Here is an 18,845-nt window from a genome sequence, read left to right as displayed (position 1 = left end):
TAATGACACTGTTGGATCTGATTCTAATTTTAAATAAAATATTATCTTCAATGAGATTTGATACTTCCTTTTCTATTTAGTTAACACTGTTTTTTAAAGGAGTTCATTTCTTTTAAAAATATTTATTTATTAATTTTAATACATAATGCTTATGAATCATGTTGAGAGAGAAAAAAAATCAGAACAAGAGAAAAAAAAAGTATGGGAGAGGAAAAAAAAAACAGAAAAAAGAAGTGAAATGAGGCCTTTATACGAACCTTGAATGTAAAAAAAAAATTTCCCCACTTTATTGATTCCCTTCTAATCTTGTCTGCATTAGTATTGTTTATACAAAAACTTTTTAACTTAATATAATCAAAATTATATATTTTGTGATCAATAATATCTCTAGTTCTTTGGTCACAAATTCCTTTCTTCTCCAAACAAAACTGCTCCAAATCACTATTGATCAGAGAAATGCAAATTAAGACAATTCTGAAATACCATACATACCTCTAAGATTACCTAAGGATGACAGGAAAAGATAATGATGGATGTTGGAGGGGATGTGGGAAAACTGAGACACTGACACATTGTTAGTGGAACTGCAAATGGATTCAACCTTTCTAGAGAGCAATTTGGAACTATGCTCAAAAAGTTATCAAACTGTGTATGCCCTTTGACCCAGCAGTTTTTCTAATGCACTTATATCCCAAAGGGATCTTAAAGGAGAGAAAGGAACCCACATGTGCAAAAATGTTTGTGGCAGCCCTCTTTGTAGTGGCAAGAACCTTGAAATTGAATGGATGCCAATCAATTGGAGAATGGCTAAATAAATTATAGCATATGAATGTTATAAAATATTATTGTTCTTTAAGAAACGACTAACAGGATGATTTCAGTGAGGCCTGGAGAGACTTACATGAACTGATGCTAAATGATATGTGCAGAACCAGGAGATCATTATACACAGCAACAATAAGACTACACAATGACCAATTCTGATGGACATGGCTCTCTTCAACAATGAGATGATTCAAAGCAATTCCAATTGTTCAGCGATGAAGAGAGTCATACACACCCAGAGAGAGGCTTGTGGAAACTGAATGTGGATCACAACATACCAATTTCATGCTTTCTGTTGAGTTTTGCTTGTGTTTTGTTTTCCTTCTCAGTTTTTTTCCCCTTGATATGATTTTTCTTGTGTAGCAAGGTAACTATATAAATATGTGTGTGTGTGTGTGTGTGTGTGTATGATTTAAGATATATTCTAATATATTTAACATGTATTGGACTACCTGCCATATAGAGGAGGGAGTAGGAGGAAGGACAGAAAAATTTGGAACAGAAATTTTTGCAAGGGTCAGCATTGAAAAATTACCCATGCATTACCTTCCCCATACTGCTATTGTGAGGAAAGCAATCTCTAAGGATTTGTTTTTGTTAACCTGTGGAGGTATGTGTGTGTGAAGGACTATATATATATATACACAGAGAGAGAGAAAGATGAAAAAAAGAGAGAGAATGAACAATATAAATTGTATAATCTCTATAGATGCCCACTTTTATCAAGAAAAAGACTAAAAGTTATTGTGTTATATAGGAGACCTTTGCTTATTAGCTTTGTGCCCTTCAGCAAACCTTTCTCTTTATAGATGCTTCTTGTACCCCCTAGCATTTTATAAACTATAAAGCATCATATATATAATGGTGAAAATTACCTACAAGTTATGAGTATACATGTGTGTGCACATATGTGCATATGTACACTGTGTATATGTTTATGACATGTATCTCGTATCATTTTTTAAAAAATGTGTTTTGCCCTCCCCCCCCTTTAGAATATAAGCTTTAAGAGGGCAAGATTGCTTTTGCCTTTCTATATAGCTCAATGCTTAGTTCAGTGAAGCACCTAAAAAGAACTCTTTAATAAATATTTGTTGACTGGCTTATTGACTATGTGAGTTCCAGCCTGGTATTTCAAACCCTCTGTAATCTGACTCCCACGTGCCTTTCTCTTCTTATTTCATAGGGCTTTTCTTTAACAACTTTTCTTTAACAACTCTCCATTTCAACTACCCAGGTTGGTTAGAATGTACACAATGTTCCTTCCCCTGCCTGTCAAATTCACTTGTAAATCCATATGATTCTGGAGATTTTTTCTTAGGGCACTCATTGATGTCTTGTTCAATTTTTCTTTCAAAAATGGGATTTTTTTAAAGTAATCTATTTCCTCTTCTGTTAACCTACTCAATTGTTAGAATTCTTACAAAATGCTAAGTAAGTGGAATTGAGGAGACAGTAGTTAAATCTACTTTAGTATTGATTTAATCCTACAACAAATGATGGTTTCCTATGGTGTTCTTCTTCTTTAAAATATAATGGTTCTCTGGGGAAGAGCAGGTTTGTTGGGGAGGTTTTCTGGAGGCAGCCTTAGTTTCAGTTCAGATCAATAATTACCCCCAATGCAGCCAGGTGATAAAAGTTCAAACGTTTATTTCTTATCTCTTTCCAAGCCCGGTTAGCTTTCTTAGAGGCCTTTCTCTCTCCTTGGTTCTAAGAGCTCTTGCAGCTTTGTCCTTTGCTTCTGCCTCTGCTTTCTTCAGCCTCCAGGCACACAAAGGTGGAAGATATAATGAATCTGTCTTGCCTCTGAGAGAGGGTTTCTGCTGAACTCACTTGACGCTCCCCTCTCAATCTTTTCAGCTGAACTAACTTGACTGGCTCACTGAAGCTCTATTTATGCTCCTTCTCTGAGAGTGGGATTATGGGATCCGAGAGTGGGATTATGAGTTTCCTCCCAGAGTGCTCTCTGGTCCTAAAAGCTTCTTGCTTATATAAGCTCTCTAAAGGTGTGAATACAAGCATTGTTTCTATGAAATCTACTTAGTACTTTGTTTCAAATTCTGGCCCATAACATCTCCTTCTAAGATCAGATCAATCATACTGAACCATGCTAAATTAGATAATTATTGTCTCTATCAATTCTAATGACTTTACATTTTCTAAGGATTCCAACATCTCCCACTTTCTTTTGTTTTAGAACATAAGGTGATCATGACCTCCCTGACTTCTCAAGGAGGTGAGAATGCCCCAAAAACGGTGATCACATCTTCCCTGACTGCTCAAAAAAGAAATGAAAACAACATAAAAAGAAGGTGGTCACACCCTCCCTGACATCTCAGGAATGGAGATGAAAACACCAAAAGAAATAGGAAATCAAATCAAATTAGCAGGTTTCTGAAGAGGCTCACTTCAGGTATGAAACAAGGTGTACATAAATCCATCAATATGGAAGGCATTACACATAATTACATAAAATACATAAGCACATAGCAATATAACACAGGTTAGTAGTAATGTAACAAATAACATGAATTAACATGAGAATTTATCTATAAGTCCTAGAAATAGTCCAAAAGGAATCCATTGTCCATTAGTTCATGTGCCAGGAATCCAATCATTCTTGTAAACTCTAAAGTACTGCAATACTCTCATCAAGAATTTTGCATCTCAAGGAATCCAATGATGCCTACTAGTTTTTTCATCTTGTGTTAGGGAATCCAATCATTCCTGAAGATTTTAAAGTTCTTTTACCACATTGTCAGCCATGCTTTTTCAGTGTCAGATGTTTCTTAAATCTTCTCCTTTGTTTTGAGGCTTTTCTCTCTTTCTGTTTCTCTCTGATAGACAAGATGAATATGGCTCATTGGCACCCATCTAATTCCTTCTCCATCTGTAGAAATACAAGCAAACCCTCTCCCCCAAGCAGTTAGCCTATCTGGTCCCTTCTATTCACCACTTTCTGGATCTTTCCACATCACCTGGCAATTATCTAAAGATAGTAGAGCTGCTTGCACTGGACACTGCCCTTCTGGTGGGTTATAAAACCTGTCTGCTGGAGCCAGTGCATCTTTATCAAAAATTTAAAAATTAATGGTATAGAGAAGTAAATTTAGAAGTTCTCTAGGGTTACCTGTGGCTCCCCCTTTCTTTTGTTTTTGGAAGAGTGTCTTAATGTCTCTGTTTCTTCTCTCTATGATTGCTTGACCTTGAGGATTAAAGGGTATGCCAGTGGTGTGTAAAACCTTATACTGTGCACAAAAGTGTTCAAAATGTTTGGAAGTATATGCAGGTCCATTATCTGTTTTTATTTCTTGTAACACACCCATAATTGAGAATGCCTGCATGAGGAATTCAGTGACCACTTGGGCTATCTCTTTTGCTGTTGGTATTGCAAAAGTGAATCCTGAAAAGGTGTCTACCACAATATGGATAAAAGACAGATGACCAAAAGATTTATAATGGGTCACATCCATTTTCCAGATTTCACTGGGTCTCAAACCACGAGGGTTCTTGCCTGGAGGGAGCATAGGAGGGTGGAAAGGAGGGCAAGCTGTACAGTTTTTTACTATGCTCCTAGCTTCCTCCTTTGTTATCCCAAATTGTAAACATAAAGCTTTAGAAGCCTGATGGTATTTAGAATTAGATTCCTCGGCTTCCTGAAACAAAGGAGTACTGGCTAACATAGTTAAAAGGTTATCTGCCTTTGAATTTCCATCAAAAATAGGACCTGGAAATCCACTATGTGAGTGGACATGTAAGATATAAATCTTGCCTGGATGCTTTTTCATTTGCTCTTGAAGTTCCTTAAAGAGCTGATATATATTAGAAGCTGCAAATTTTATTTGGGCTGTGGCAATTCTGTGTACCACACCTCCTGAATAGGCTGAATCAGATATTATATTTATGTCTCCTGGGTAATAAATAAGAGCTAGCATGATTGCGTATAATTCGTTCTGCTGAATGTTCTGAAAAGGGACTTATTGACTACTCTTTTTATGATTAAATCATGAGAGTATACAGCACAAATATTTTGTTTGGATGTGTCTATAAAGATAGTTGATCTTTTAAGAGGAACCTTAGAAACCTTCTCCTCAAAAATCCATTGCCAATTATGCAATAGTCTGGTTATCTTTAATGGAGACCCATGTGCAAAATTTGGAGCTGTGGCCAATAAAATTTGCCACTCTGGGATGGTCTCACAGCATACATTAATTTGTGTGTTGGTATAAAAGGTATATATCTTATCAGGTCTTGTCCCAGACAATTGTACTGCTCGCTTAATGGCCTTTAATAAAATTCTAGCCACAAACACTGAGTAAAGAATAAGGCTTTGTTCTGGTTGTGCTGGGACGTTCACCCACTCTATCACACTGTATCCTTGATGAAGGACTATTGTGGGTGCCTCTTTCGTAGCAAAAACTAATATTTCCAAGGGTTTTTGAGTTACTCTTTCAACCACATTGGATAAAGCCAGTTCAACTTCTCTCAAAGCCTCTAGAGCTTCTTTTGTAAGCTGGCATGGTGAATTTAAAGTAGTGTCTCCCCTTAAAATGTCATAGAACAGTTGCAATTGAAAGATAGTCAAACCTAACACTGGTTGCATCCATTGGATATTGCCTATTAATTTCTGAAAGTCATTTAAGGTGTTTAACTTCTCTGTTCTTAAGGACAGTTTTTGTATTGTAAGTGCCTTAGGATATATTTCACATCCTAAATATTGAAAAGGAACATGCCTTTGAATTTTTTCTATAGAGATATGAAGCTTGTAGTTTCTTAGTGTTTCTATGGTCTTTTGTAGACATGCTTCTAACATTTGTTCCTCAGGTGCACATCCCAACATATCATCCATATAATGTAATAGCATAACTTTTGGAAATGCTTTTCTTACGGGAGCAAGAGCAACAGCAATATACATTTGGCACATAGTAGGGCTATTTTTCCCTGTTCGGGCACCAAAATGTGGTGTTTTTCTTCTTTAAAATATAATGGTTCTCTCTGGGAGCAGGTTTCTTGGGGGAGGTTTTCTGGAGGCAGCCTTAGTTTCAGTTAGAAGTTAAAAGCCCAAATGCAGCCAGGTGATAAAAGTTCAAACATTTATTTCTCCTTCCTTGGGCCAATGTAGCTTTTCTTAGAGGCCTCTCTCTCTCCTTGGTTCTAAGAGCTTTTGCAGCTTTGTCCTTTGCTTCTGCCTCCTTCAGCCTCCAGCCAGCACAAAGGTGGAAGATGGAATGAATCTCTCTTATCTCTGAGAGAAGGCTTCTAGCTGAACTCACTTGATGCTCCCCTCTCAATCTTTTCAGCTGAACTAACTTGACTGGCTTTTTGGAGCTCTATTTATGCTCCTTCTCTGAGAGTGGGATGGTGGGATCCAAGAGTAGAATTATGGGTTTCCTCCCAGAGTGCTCTCTGGCCCTAAGAGCATCTTGCTTATATGAACTCTCTAAAGGTGTGAACACAAGCATTGTTTCTTTCAGTATTAGCAACTTATCACCTTGTAAGGATTCGCTCTAAGATATGAACCAATAAGCATTGTATCAATTCCATTGAATTAACACTAGGATTCTAACAGTTTCCTATTGATCAGTGTGGAGCATATAAGGAAGAGCTCTCAAGGCCAAAAAGGACAAGCCCAGTAGAGGAGAAGCCCACTAGAAGCTCATTCAGAGGAAGCTAGAGGCTGAAGCTAGCAGAGGCAAAGGACTAGTGACAGGAGCTCTCAGAACCAAGGAGAGAGACCTCTAAGAAAGCTAACCGAGCCCAAGAAAGGAGACAAGACTTAAAAAGAAACAATAAAGGATTTGGACTTTAACTCCTGGCTACATTCAGGATGATTATACTGAACTGAAACTAAGGCTGCCTCCAGAAGCCCCCCAAGAAACCTGCTCACAGAAAATATTATATTTTTGAGAAGAATATTACATTTTGGCACCTGAACGTGGGACAGACACAATCCTGATTTCAGTGGAAAAGTCTCCTTGACCCAAAAACTAGGGTGAGTACAAGGAAATTTGTTACAGGGCTAAAATAGTATTTCAGCTAAAATGGGACAGATGTTTAGAAAACAGGCTTCTTTTCCTCTTCAAGGAAAATTTGTAGAGAGTATTGTCAGACTTATGAAAAGCCAAGGTTTGATTATAATTTGGGAGTAGATCACTGAACTTCTAGAAACGGTACAGTACACATCTCCTTGGTTCTCTAAGGGAAAAAAAAAAATGAATCCAGATGAGTGGAAATTAGTAGTAGAGCAACTATGTCAATTCTACAATGAAAATGTACTTGACTCAATTTCCAAAGACACACTTAACACATATAATTTAATACAACTGGCTTTAAGAAATTATATAAGCATTAGAATAAGGAAAAAGAAGGAGGGGGGGTGCCAAATAAACTAGGTGAAAAGAATGAAGAATCGATAAGAATGGAGTTAAGTACAGTTTTAAGTATGGTGTTTCACAGCAGGAGAGATTAGGTCATTCCCCATCCCCTGACCTACTTTCCTCAATTATCCCTTCATGGGTGGAGGGAGAAGGAGGAGGGGAAGGGGCAGTAACACATTCAGCACCACCTATGAAGCAGCCTATGACAAGATTACAAAAAGCACTGGTTAAGGCAAAAAATGAAGGAGAGGGTATATCTGATTTAAAAATAAATGCATACCCTGTGATTGAAGATCTTGACTCTTCAGGCCAACAGTAAGATACACTCCTTTGGATGTGGAAAAAAAATTAAGGATTTGAAAAAGGGTTGCACTATTTATGAGGCTACATCGTCTTATGTTAAAATGTTACTATATAATTTGGCTTTTGAAATCTTAACCCCTTGTGATTGGAAATCCATAGCAAGGATATGTTTGAAACCTGAACAAAACTTATTGTAGCTTTCAGAGTATCATGAATTATGTAGGATTCATGTCCAATGCAATAAGCAAACTGGAGTTAATGTACAAATCACCTTTAATCAACTAGCAGGTGAAGGTCAGTATATGGAGAATTCAGTACAGACTAATTATCCCATAACAATGTATGAGCAAATTGATACTGCTGCTATAAAAGTTTGGAGTTCCCTCCCAGGGAAAGATGGAGGTAAAGCCTTCACAAAATAGAGCAAGGTCCCAATGAACCCTTTGCAGATTTTGTGCGACATTTGCAAACAGCTGTCACAAGAACTATTGGAGAAAATGCAGCTACAAGAATTATGATAAGACAACTGGCTAAGGAAAATGCTAATAAGGTTTGCAGAAGAATTATATGGGGACTACGCAAAGATGCTCCTTTAGCAGAGATCATAAGATGCTGTGCCAGAGTGGGCACAGATGCTTATTATATCCAGACTATGATGAACATGGGAAGACAGGGTCCCTCTTGGCAAAGGACTTCTAGAGAAATTTGTCAATGTTTTCAGTGCAGAAAAATAGGACATCTGAGAGCCCAGTGTAGGCAAAGAGATAGAGTAAGAGGACAGGGTGAGAGTATAAAACCCAAAACCCTATGTCCAAAATACAACCGAGGCTTCCACTAGGCCTCAGAATGTAGATTGACCCAGGGAAATGAGAGGCAGGGCTCAGCCCCAAGATATCATACAAAAAATAGGTGGGGTATGATGGCAGCTGAGTTTACACCCAAAGAGTCTTTAGAAGGTCAGAACTTTGATGTGATCAATCAGCCAAAAGGCAATCACATGGCAGAAAGGGATTACATGATCAATTAGCAGAAAAGCAATCAGATAGCAGAAGAGGATTACAATTGGGGAGAATACAGGCTTTTTTAGCCCAACAGAATGGCAGAGTCCAGTGAAAGCAGCTCCAATATAATGAGTAGCTCCAATGTAATTGCCAGGTGATGAGGAGGAATCCTCAAAGTGGTAAATAGAAGGGACTAGATAGGTTAACTGCTTGGGGGAAAGGGTGTGTTTGTATCTCTACAGATGGAGAAGGAATCAGATAGGTGCCAATAAGCACCTGGAGACAGAAAAACCTCAAAACAAAGGAGAAGACCTAATAAACATCTGACACTGAAGGAGCATGGCTGATAATGAGACTGTTAAAGAACTCTAAATCCAGAAGGACTCATTGGATTCCCTGAGATGAAAAATTGTTGGTAAAAACCATTATAGGGCTTCAAAACTTGCAGAAATTCTTGGATTCCTGGCACATGAACTAATGGACAATAGATTCCTTTTGGACAGTTTCTAGGATTTATGGACATATGTAATTCCTCATGTTGATTCATGTTATTTGTTACATCACTATTAGCCTATGTTATATTACTATGTGCTTATTAATTTTATGTGATTATGTGTAATACCTCCCATATTGATGGATTTATGTACACCTGTTTCAAGTGAGCCCCTTCTGAAACCTCCTAAATTGATTTAATTTCCCATTTCCTTTGGTGTTTTCATCTCCCTTCCTGAGATGTCAGGGAGGGCATGATCACCTCTTTTTATGGTGTTTTCACTCTGTTTTTGAGCAGTCAAGGAAGGCATGATCACTTTCTTTTTTGGGATTCTCACCTCCTTGAGAAGTCAGGGAGGTCATGGCCACCTGTGTTCTCAAACAAAAGAAAGCAGGAGATATTAGGATTCTTATAAGGTGCTAAGTTAGTGGAATTGAGACAGTGGTTAAATCTAGTTTAGCATTGATTTAATCCTACAACAAATAATGGTTTCCTAGTGATATAATGATTGGTGTATACTCAGTGTGGGGCATATAAAGAAGAGCTCTCGGGGACAAAAATGACAAGCCCAGTAGAAAAGAAACCCACTAGAAACTCATTCGGCCAGGCTGAAGTTAGCAGAGGCAAAAGAACTAGTGACAGGAGCTCTCAGAACCAATGAGAGAGATAGATCTCTAAAAAAGCTAACTGGGCCCAAGGAAGGAGACAAGATTTAAAAGGAAACAATAAAGGATTTGGATTTTAATTCCTGGCTGTATTTGGGGTGATTATACTGAACTGAAACTAGGGATGCCTCCAGAAGCCCCCCAAGAAACCTGCTCACAGAAAATGTTATATTTTAGAGAAGAATATTACACCCAATTTATATTTTTTAATTTATATTCATCCATTTCTATTAGAGAGTCAGATTTGCTGTCATAGAGTTCAGCAAAATAGCTCCTATTTGTTGCTTTAATTTGTTTATTATTGGCGGGAAGTTCACCCTTTTCATTTTTGATGCTGGTAATTTTTTTTCTTTCCTTTTTCTCATTAAATTAATGAAAGGTTTATCCTTTTGTGTTTTTTTTTCTAAACCAACTATTAGTTTTATTAATTACTTCAATTTTTTTCTTAATTTCAATTTTATTAATCTATCCCTTGAATTTCAAAATTTCTAATTTGGTATTTAATTGGAGGATTTTAATTTGTTCTTTTTCTAGCTTTTTTAGTTGTATGCCTAATTCATTGGCATCTTCCTCTTTTTTATTCATATAGCTATTGAGAGATACATCCTCTAAGAACTGCTTTGGCTACATCCCATAGATTTTGATATGTTGTCTCACTACTGTCATTTTTTGAATGCAATTATGAATTGTTTCTATGATTTGTTGTTTCACCCACTCATTGTTTAGAATTAGAGTATTTAATCTCCAATTGGTGTTTAGTCTATTTTTCCCTAGTCCTTTACTTAATATAATTTTTTTATTGCATCATAGTCTGCAAAGAAAGCATGTATTATTTCTACCTTTCGGAACTTGATTGTGAGGTTTTTATGCCCTAATACATGGTTAGTTTTTGTTAAGGTACCAGGACTGCTCAGAAAAAGGTATATTCCTTTCTGTTCCTATTCAATTTTCTCCAGAAATCTATCAAATCTATGTTTCCTAGGATTCTAGTATTTTTCCTAATTTCTTTTGGGTTTATTTTATATTTAGATTATATAGTTTTACAGTCTATTTCCTCCTACAATTCATTTTGTATCTTCTCTAGGAATCTGTACACTCTACTACTTGGAGGATATAAATTCAGGATTGTTTCCACTTCTTTCTTTATGATATCCTTTAACATTTTGTACTTTGCTTATCTCTTTTATTTAGATACGTTTTTACTTGCGCTTAATCTGAAATCTAAACTGCTAACACTGCCTGTTTTTTGTTTGTTTTTCACTTTAGCTGAAGATTAATAAATTGGATTCCAGTCTTTTATTTTTATTCTGCATGTGTCTCTTTGTGTCAAGTGTGTTTCTTGTAAAAAGATATTATAGGATTCTTTCTTTCAATCCACTCTACTATTCACTTCCATTTTATGGGAGAGTTTAACACATTTATATTTACAGTTATGATTACCAGCTATGTATTTCCATCCATCCTATTTTCTTTCATATATATATATAGTTCTCTCTTTAAAGCCTATCCCATCCTTGGTAGAGTTTTGTTTTTACCTTACTATACCTATTATCTGCTCTATCTTCTATCACACCACTCCCCTCCTCTTACCCATTTCTTCTAATGTTTCTGCCCTCCCTTCTATGCAGCTCTCCCTTTTTTTCTCTTAATTCTCCTACTTCTTTTTAGGGCAAGATAAACTTCTTTACCCAACTGAATGATTAACTTATTCCTTTTTTGAGCCAAAACTAATGACATCAAGCTTCAGACAATACTCATCCCTTCCCTTCTTTCCCTTCATTTTAGTAGGTCTTTTGTGCCTAATCATGTGCTATATCTCCCCTGTTTACCTTTCTATACTTCTCTTGAATTCTGCTTGAAGATTAAATGTTTTGTTTATTTATATTGTTTTTCAATACAAATAATTTAAAGACTCTTACTTTTTTGAGGATACATTGCCTGCTTCTCCCTTCCCCCTGAAAGATGATGGCCAGTCTTGCTGTATAGATAATTCTTGGTTGTAAACTCAAATCCTTTGCCTTCCAGAATACGATATTCCAGGCCCTCTATTCCTTTACTGTAGAAGCTATCAGATCCTGGATATTCCTGATTGTTGATTCTTGATATATTACTTGCTTTTGTCTGGTAACTTATAGTATTTTTCTTTGACATCATAGTTCCGGGGTTTTGCAAAAATGTTCCTTGTGGTTTTCATTGTGGGATTTCTTACTGAAGATGATCAATGGATGCTTTCAATGACTGTTTTCTCCTTTATTCCTGGAATTTCAGGGCAGTTTTCCTTAATGATTTCCTGAAGAGTGCTATACAGGTTCTTTTTTTGGTTGTGGCATTCAAGTATACCAGTAATTTTTAAATTGTCTCTCTGGATCTTGAGACCAATTCATATCACTCTTTGAGATTTCTTTTGTGTATAGTTTGTCTTTATCTGAGTTGATGTTTTGATTGTTCCTGTCATCACAGTAGTTTTCTATGGTCAAGATTTTTTTTTTTACTTTCTCATTTTCTTTTGGTATTTCTTTTCTACTTTTATATTTGAGCTCTGCTCCTGGGATAAAGGGGGTGCTGCCCCAAGCTTTCTGTGCAGCTCTGAGTTTTTGCTTTGGGTACAGGGGCCCCTTGTATTTACAGGGAATAGCTTTATCTGCTCTTTCTAGGAAATAGCCTGGTTTCCCAGAATTTGCCTTCTGACATGGGACTGGAGACTGCCCTACTTGTTTGCTTTGCTACTGAGCCAGGATCATGGGAGCTGGTTGCTTATCTCTGTGATTAACATTCTCAATGGCTTTCCCAGACTATATCTGAACTGTGCTTGGCACTCTCTTTCACCTGAGTGATACTGACTTTTTTTTTGAGAATTTTCCAGTCTATGCAGATCTGGAGAGTGGTTTTATTCAAACTCTGCTAGTAGATTTGATTTCATATGGTTTTTGATGGAACCTGGGAGAGTTTGAGCAGCTTCCTGATATTACCCAGCCATCTTGGCTCCACATCTAGAAGTCTTAAAATAAATTAAAAAAAAAAAACTAGAGGTAATCACTGCAATGTCTAACACTCTTGAGGATTATGGGACTAATAGAAGGCCCACAAGGTTTTCTCAAAGAAAAGTCTTGTTATTCCTCATTCTGTATAAATGCTAGGATTTTTATTAAACTTCCTCAGAGGCTTCCGGTTAAGATGGCGGAGAGGAGGCTCACAGCTGCATAAGCTCCACGCTTTCTCTCACTATCCACTTCATTACAAACCTCTGAATCAATGCTTGACTGAAAAAAACCCACATATAGTTACCAAGAGAAGCCATCCTTGAGATCCGCCAAGAAAGGTCTGTCTTTACTGGAGGGCTGGGGCGGTTTTAGATCGGGTGCAGGCGGCGGGCAGCGGCAGTGAGAGCACGGGAGCAGACTGGAGAGGGGGTGGGGAGTGATCGCAGCCATCTCTGCGGGGAGAGCTTTGCTACAGGTTTGGATACTTTGCTCCGGCAGCAAGTCAGCAGCCCAGCAGAGAAGCTAAAAACACCGGGGCTGAAGAATACAACCCCAAACAGCTGGAGTCTCTCAGGACCTGGCCGCCTCCCCGCCCCCTTCCTCCCCCCACAGTGACTCAGCACGCTTTGGGATCTCAGAGCGCACGCGCAGCACAGTCCTGCTAGTGCCTCACTGCTGCCCCCTGCAGTCTGTAGAGGAAGCTCGATAACACACCCAGCCCCCCCCCCCCCCAAAAGAAAGACTCCAGTTTTTTTCTGTTTTTCTTTGGTAGTTTGTCTTTGATTATTAGACAGAATGAGCAAGAAGCTGAAGAGGACTTTAACCCTTGACAGCTTCTATACAGATAGAGAGCAGACTCTAAATCCTGAGGAGACTAAAAACAGGCAGTCCCCAGGTGAATCCCCAAAGGAGGAGATCATCTGTTCCTCAGCACAAATGAACCTCATAGAAGTGATTAAAAAGGCTCTCACAAGGGAGCTAGAAGAAAAATGGGGAAAGCAGAGTGAGGCTTGGCAAAAGAGCCTGGAGAAGTCAGTTAAAGAGAGAGTGGATAAAGAAGTAAAATCCTTGAAAAATAGGATTAGTGAACTGGAAACAGAAAACAGCTCTCTAAAAAACAAAATTGGCGAAATGGAAAAAAATTCCACAGAACAAAAGAACTCAATTGGACAATTAGAAAAAGATTTTAAAAAAGTGAGTGAAGAGAATACTTCACTGAAAATCAGAATTGAACAAGTGGAATTGAATGACTCGAGGAGACAAGAAGAATCAGTCAAGCAAATCCAAAAAAATCAAACAATGGAGAAAAATGTGAAATACCTTCTGGGGAAGACAACAGACCTGGAAAACAGATCCAGGAGAGACAATCTGAGAATCATTGGACTCCCAGAAAAACATGATGAAAAAAAGAGCCTGGACACTATTTTCCAGGAAATTTTCAAAGAGAACTGCCCAGAAGTCATAGGAACAGAGGAAAAAATAAACATTGAAAGGATTCATCGATCACCACTGAAAGGGATCCTAAAATCAAAACACCAAGGAATATAGTGGCCAAATGCCAGAACCCTCAGATGAAGGAAAAAATATTGCAAGAGGCTAGAAAAACCCAATTCAAGTATCAAGGAGCCACAATAAGGATCACCCAGGATCTGGCAGCATCCACATTAAAAGATCGAAGGGCCTGGAATATGATATTCCGAAAGGCTAAGGAACTTGGTATGCAACCAAAAATAACTTACCCAGCGAGAATGAGCATCTTTTTCCAGGGAAGAAGATGGACATTCAACGAAGTAAGCGAATTTCATCTATTTCTGATGAAAAAACCAGAACTTAACAAAAAGTTTGATCTACAAATATAGAACTCAAGAGAAATCTAAAAAGGTAAAGATTAATCTTGGTAACTATATTTTGACTATATAGATGTATAAAGAATACATGTATACCTTGTTCTAGAAATTGATGTGGAAAGGACATTGTACCAGAAAAAGGGTAAAGTGGGGGTAATACATCTCATGAAGAGGCATAGGAAACCTATTATATCTGAGAGAAAGAATGGAGGGGGATGAATATAGTGGATATCTTACTGCCTTCAGAATTGGCTTTAAGTGAAAAATCTTAAGACATATTCAATCTATGGTGAAACTTCTCCCATCTCATTGAAAAGTGAGAAGGGAAAAGTGAAAAGGGAAGGAATAAGCTAAGCGGAAGGGAATACGGGAACTGGGAGGGAAAGGGGTAAGATAGGGGGAGGAACTCTAAGGCGGGGGGAGGGATACTAAAAAGGGAGGGCTGTGAGAAGCAAGTGGTGCTCACAAGCTTAATACTGGGAAGGGGGGGAAAGGGGAAAGAAGGGAGAAAAGCATAAACCGGGGTTAACAAGATGGCAAGTAATACAGAATTGGTCATTCTAACCATAAACGTGAACGGGGTAAACTCCCCCATAAAGAGGAAGCGGTTAGCAGAATGGATTAAAAGCCAGAATCCTACAATATGTTGTTTACAGGAAACACACCTGAAGCGGGGAGATACATGCAGGTTAAAGGTAAAAGGTTGGAGCAAAATCTACTATGCTTCAGGTGAAGTCAAAAAAGCAGGGGTAGCCATCCTGATCTCAGATCAAGCTAAAGCAAAAATTGATCTAATTAAAAGAGATAAGGAAGGACACTATATCTTGCTAAAGGGTAGCATGGATAATGAAGCACTATCTATATTAAACATATATGCACCAAGTGGGGTAGCATCTAAATTCTTAAAAGAGAAACTAAGAGAGCTGCAAGAAGAAATAGACAGTAAAACTATAATAGTGGGAGATCTTAACCTTGCACTCTCAGAATTAGATAAATCAAACCACAAAATAAATAAGAAAGAAGTCAAAGAGGTAAATAGAATACTAGAAAAGTTAGATATGATAGATCTCTGGAGAAAATGTAATGGAGACAGAAAGGAATACACTTTCTTTTCAGCAGTTCATGGAACCTATACAAAAATTGACCATATATTAGGACATAAAAACCTCAAACTCAAATGCAGTAAGGCAGAAATAGTAAATGCATCCTTTTCAGACCACGATGCAATGAAAATTACATTCAACAAAAAACCAGGGGGAAGTAGACCAAAAAATAATTGGAAACTAAATAATCTCATACTAAAGAATGATTGGGTGAAACAGCAAATCATAGACATAATTAATAACTTCACCCAAGAAAACGATAATAATGAGATATCATACCAAAATGTATGGGATGCAGCCAAAGCGGTAATAAGGGGAAATTTCATATCTCTAGAGGCCTATTTGTATAAAATAGAGAAAGAGAAGGTCAATGAATTGGGTTTGCAATTAAAAATGCTAGAAAAGGAACAAATTAAAAAACCCCAGTCAAACACTAAACTTGAAATTCTAAAAATAAAAGGGGAGATCAATAAAATTGAAAGTAAAAAAGTATTGAATTGATTAATAAAACTAAGAGTTGGTTCTATGAAAAAAACCAACAAAATAGACAAACCCTTAGTAAATCTGATTAAAAAAAGGAAAGAGGAAAATCAAATTGTTAGTCTTAAAAATGAAAAGGGAGAACTCACCACTAACGAAGAGGAAATTAGAGCAATAATTAGGAGTTACTTTGCCCAACTTTATGCCAATAAATTCGACAACTTAAATGAAATAGAAAAATACCTCCAAAAATACAGCTTGCCCAAACTAACAGAGGAAGAAGTAAATATCCTAAACAGTCCCATCTCAGAAAAAGAAATAGAACAAACTATCAATCAACTCCCTAAGAAAAAATCCCCAGGACCAGATGGATTTACATGTGAATTCTACCAAACATTTAAAGAACAATTAACTCCAATGTTATATAAACTATTTGAAAAAATAGGGATTGAAGGAGTCCTACCAAACTCCTTTTATGACACAGACATGGTACTGATACCTAAACCAGGTAGGCTGAAAACAGAGAAAGAAAATTATAGACCAATCTCCCTAATGAATATTGATGCTAAAATCTTAAATAAAATATTAGCAAAAAGATTACAGAAAATCGTCACCAGGATAATACACTATGACCAAGTAGGATTTATACCAGGAATGCAGGGCTGGTTCAATATTAGGAAAACTATTAGCATAATTGACTATATCAATAACCAAACAAACAAAAACCACATGATCATCTCAATAGATGCAGAAAAAACATTTGATAAAATCCAACATCCATTCCTAATAAAAACACTTGAGAGCATAGGAATAAATGGACTTTTCCTTAAAATAGTCAGGAGCATATATTTAAAACCATCAGTAAGCATCATATGCAATGGGGAAAAACTGGAACCTTTCCCAGTAAGATCTGGAGTGAAGCAAGGTTGCCCACTATCACCATTATTATTTAATATCGTATTAGAAACACTAGCCTCGGCAATAAGAGTCGAGAAAGATATTAAAGGAATTAGAGTAGGCAATGAGGAAACCAAACTATCACTCTTTGCAGATGATATGATGGTATACCTAGAGAACCCCAGAGATTCTACCAAAAAGCTATTGGAAATAATTCATAATTTTAGCAAAGTAGCTGGCTACAAAATAAATCCCCATAAATCCTCAGCATTTTTATACATCACCAACAAAACCCAACAGCAAGAGATACAAAGAGAAATTCCATTCAGAATAACTGTTGATACCATAAAATATTTGGGAATCTATCTACCAAAGGAAAGTCAGGAATTATATGAGCAAAATTATAAAAAAGTCTCCACACAAATAAAGTCAGACTTAAATAATTGGAAAAATATTAAGTGCTCTTGGATCGGCCGAGCGAACATAATAAAGATGACAATACTCCCTAAACTAATCTATTTATTTAGTGCTATACCAATCAGACTTCCAAGAAAATATTTTATTGATCTAGAAAAATAACAACAAAATTCATATGGAACAATAAAAAGTCGAGAATCTCAAGGGAATTAATGAAAAAAAAAATCAAATGAAGGTGGCCTAGCTGTACCTGATCTAAAATTATATTATAAAGCAGCAGTCACCAAAACCATTTGGTATTGGCTAAGAAATAGATTAGTGGATCAGTGGAAAAGGCTAGGCTCACAAGACAGAATAGTCAGTCAATTATAGCAATCTAGTGTTTGACAAACCCAAAGCCCCTAACTTCTGGGAAAAGAATTCATTATTTGATAAAACTGCTGGGATAATTGGAAATTAGTATGGCAGAAATTAGGCATGGACCCACACTTAACACCATATACCAAGATAAGATCAAAATGGGTCTATGACCTAGGCATAAAGAACGAGATTATAAATAAATTAGAGGAACATAGAATAGTTTATCTCTCAGACTTGTGGAGGAGAAAGAAATTTGTGACCAAAGATGAACTAGAGACCATTACTGATCACAGAATAGAAAATTTCGATTACATCAAATTAAAAAGCCTTTGTACAAATAAAACTAATGCAAACAAGATTAGAAGGGAAGCAACAAACTGGGAAAACATTTTCACAGTTAAAGGTTCTGATAAAGGCCTCATTTCCAAAATATATAGAGAACTGACTCAAATTTATAAGAAATCAAGCCGTTCTCCAATTGATAAATGGTCAAAGGATATGAACAGACAATTTTCAGAGGATGAAATTGAAACTATTACCACTCATATGAAAGAGTGTTCCAAATCATTATTGATCAGAGAAATGCAAATTAAGACAACTCTGAGATACCACTACACACCTGTCAGATTGGCTAAGATGACAGGAAAAAATAATGATGAATGTTGGAGGGGATGCGGGAAAACTGGGACACTAATGCATTGTTGGTGGAGTTGTGAACGAATCCAACCATTCTGGAGAGCAATCTGGAATTATGCCCAAAAAATTATCAAATTGTGCATACCCTTTGATCCAGCAGTGTTTCTATTGGGCTTATATCCCAAAGAAATACTAAAGAAGGGAAAGGGACCTGTATGTGCCAAAATGTTTGTAGCAGCCCTGTTTGTAGTGGCCAGAAACTGGAAATTGAATGGATGCCCATCAATTGGAGAATGGCTGGGTAAATTGTGGTATATGAATGTTATGGAATATTATTGTTCTGTAAGAAATCACCAGCAGGATGGATACAGAGAGGACTGGCGAGACTTACATGAACTGATGCTAAGTGAAATGAGCAGAACCAGGAGATCATTATACACTTCGACAACGATATTGTATG

The sequence above is a fragment of the Antechinus flavipes genome, chromosome 1 (assembly GCF_016432865.1).
Source record: "Antechinus flavipes isolate AdamAnt ecotype Samford, QLD, Australia chromosome 1, AdamAnt_v2, whole genome shotgun sequence".
NCBI lineage: Eukaryota > Metazoa > Chordata > Mammalia > Dasyuromorphia > Dasyuridae > Antechinus > Antechinus flavipes.
This window is presented reverse-complemented; position numbering follows the sequence as displayed.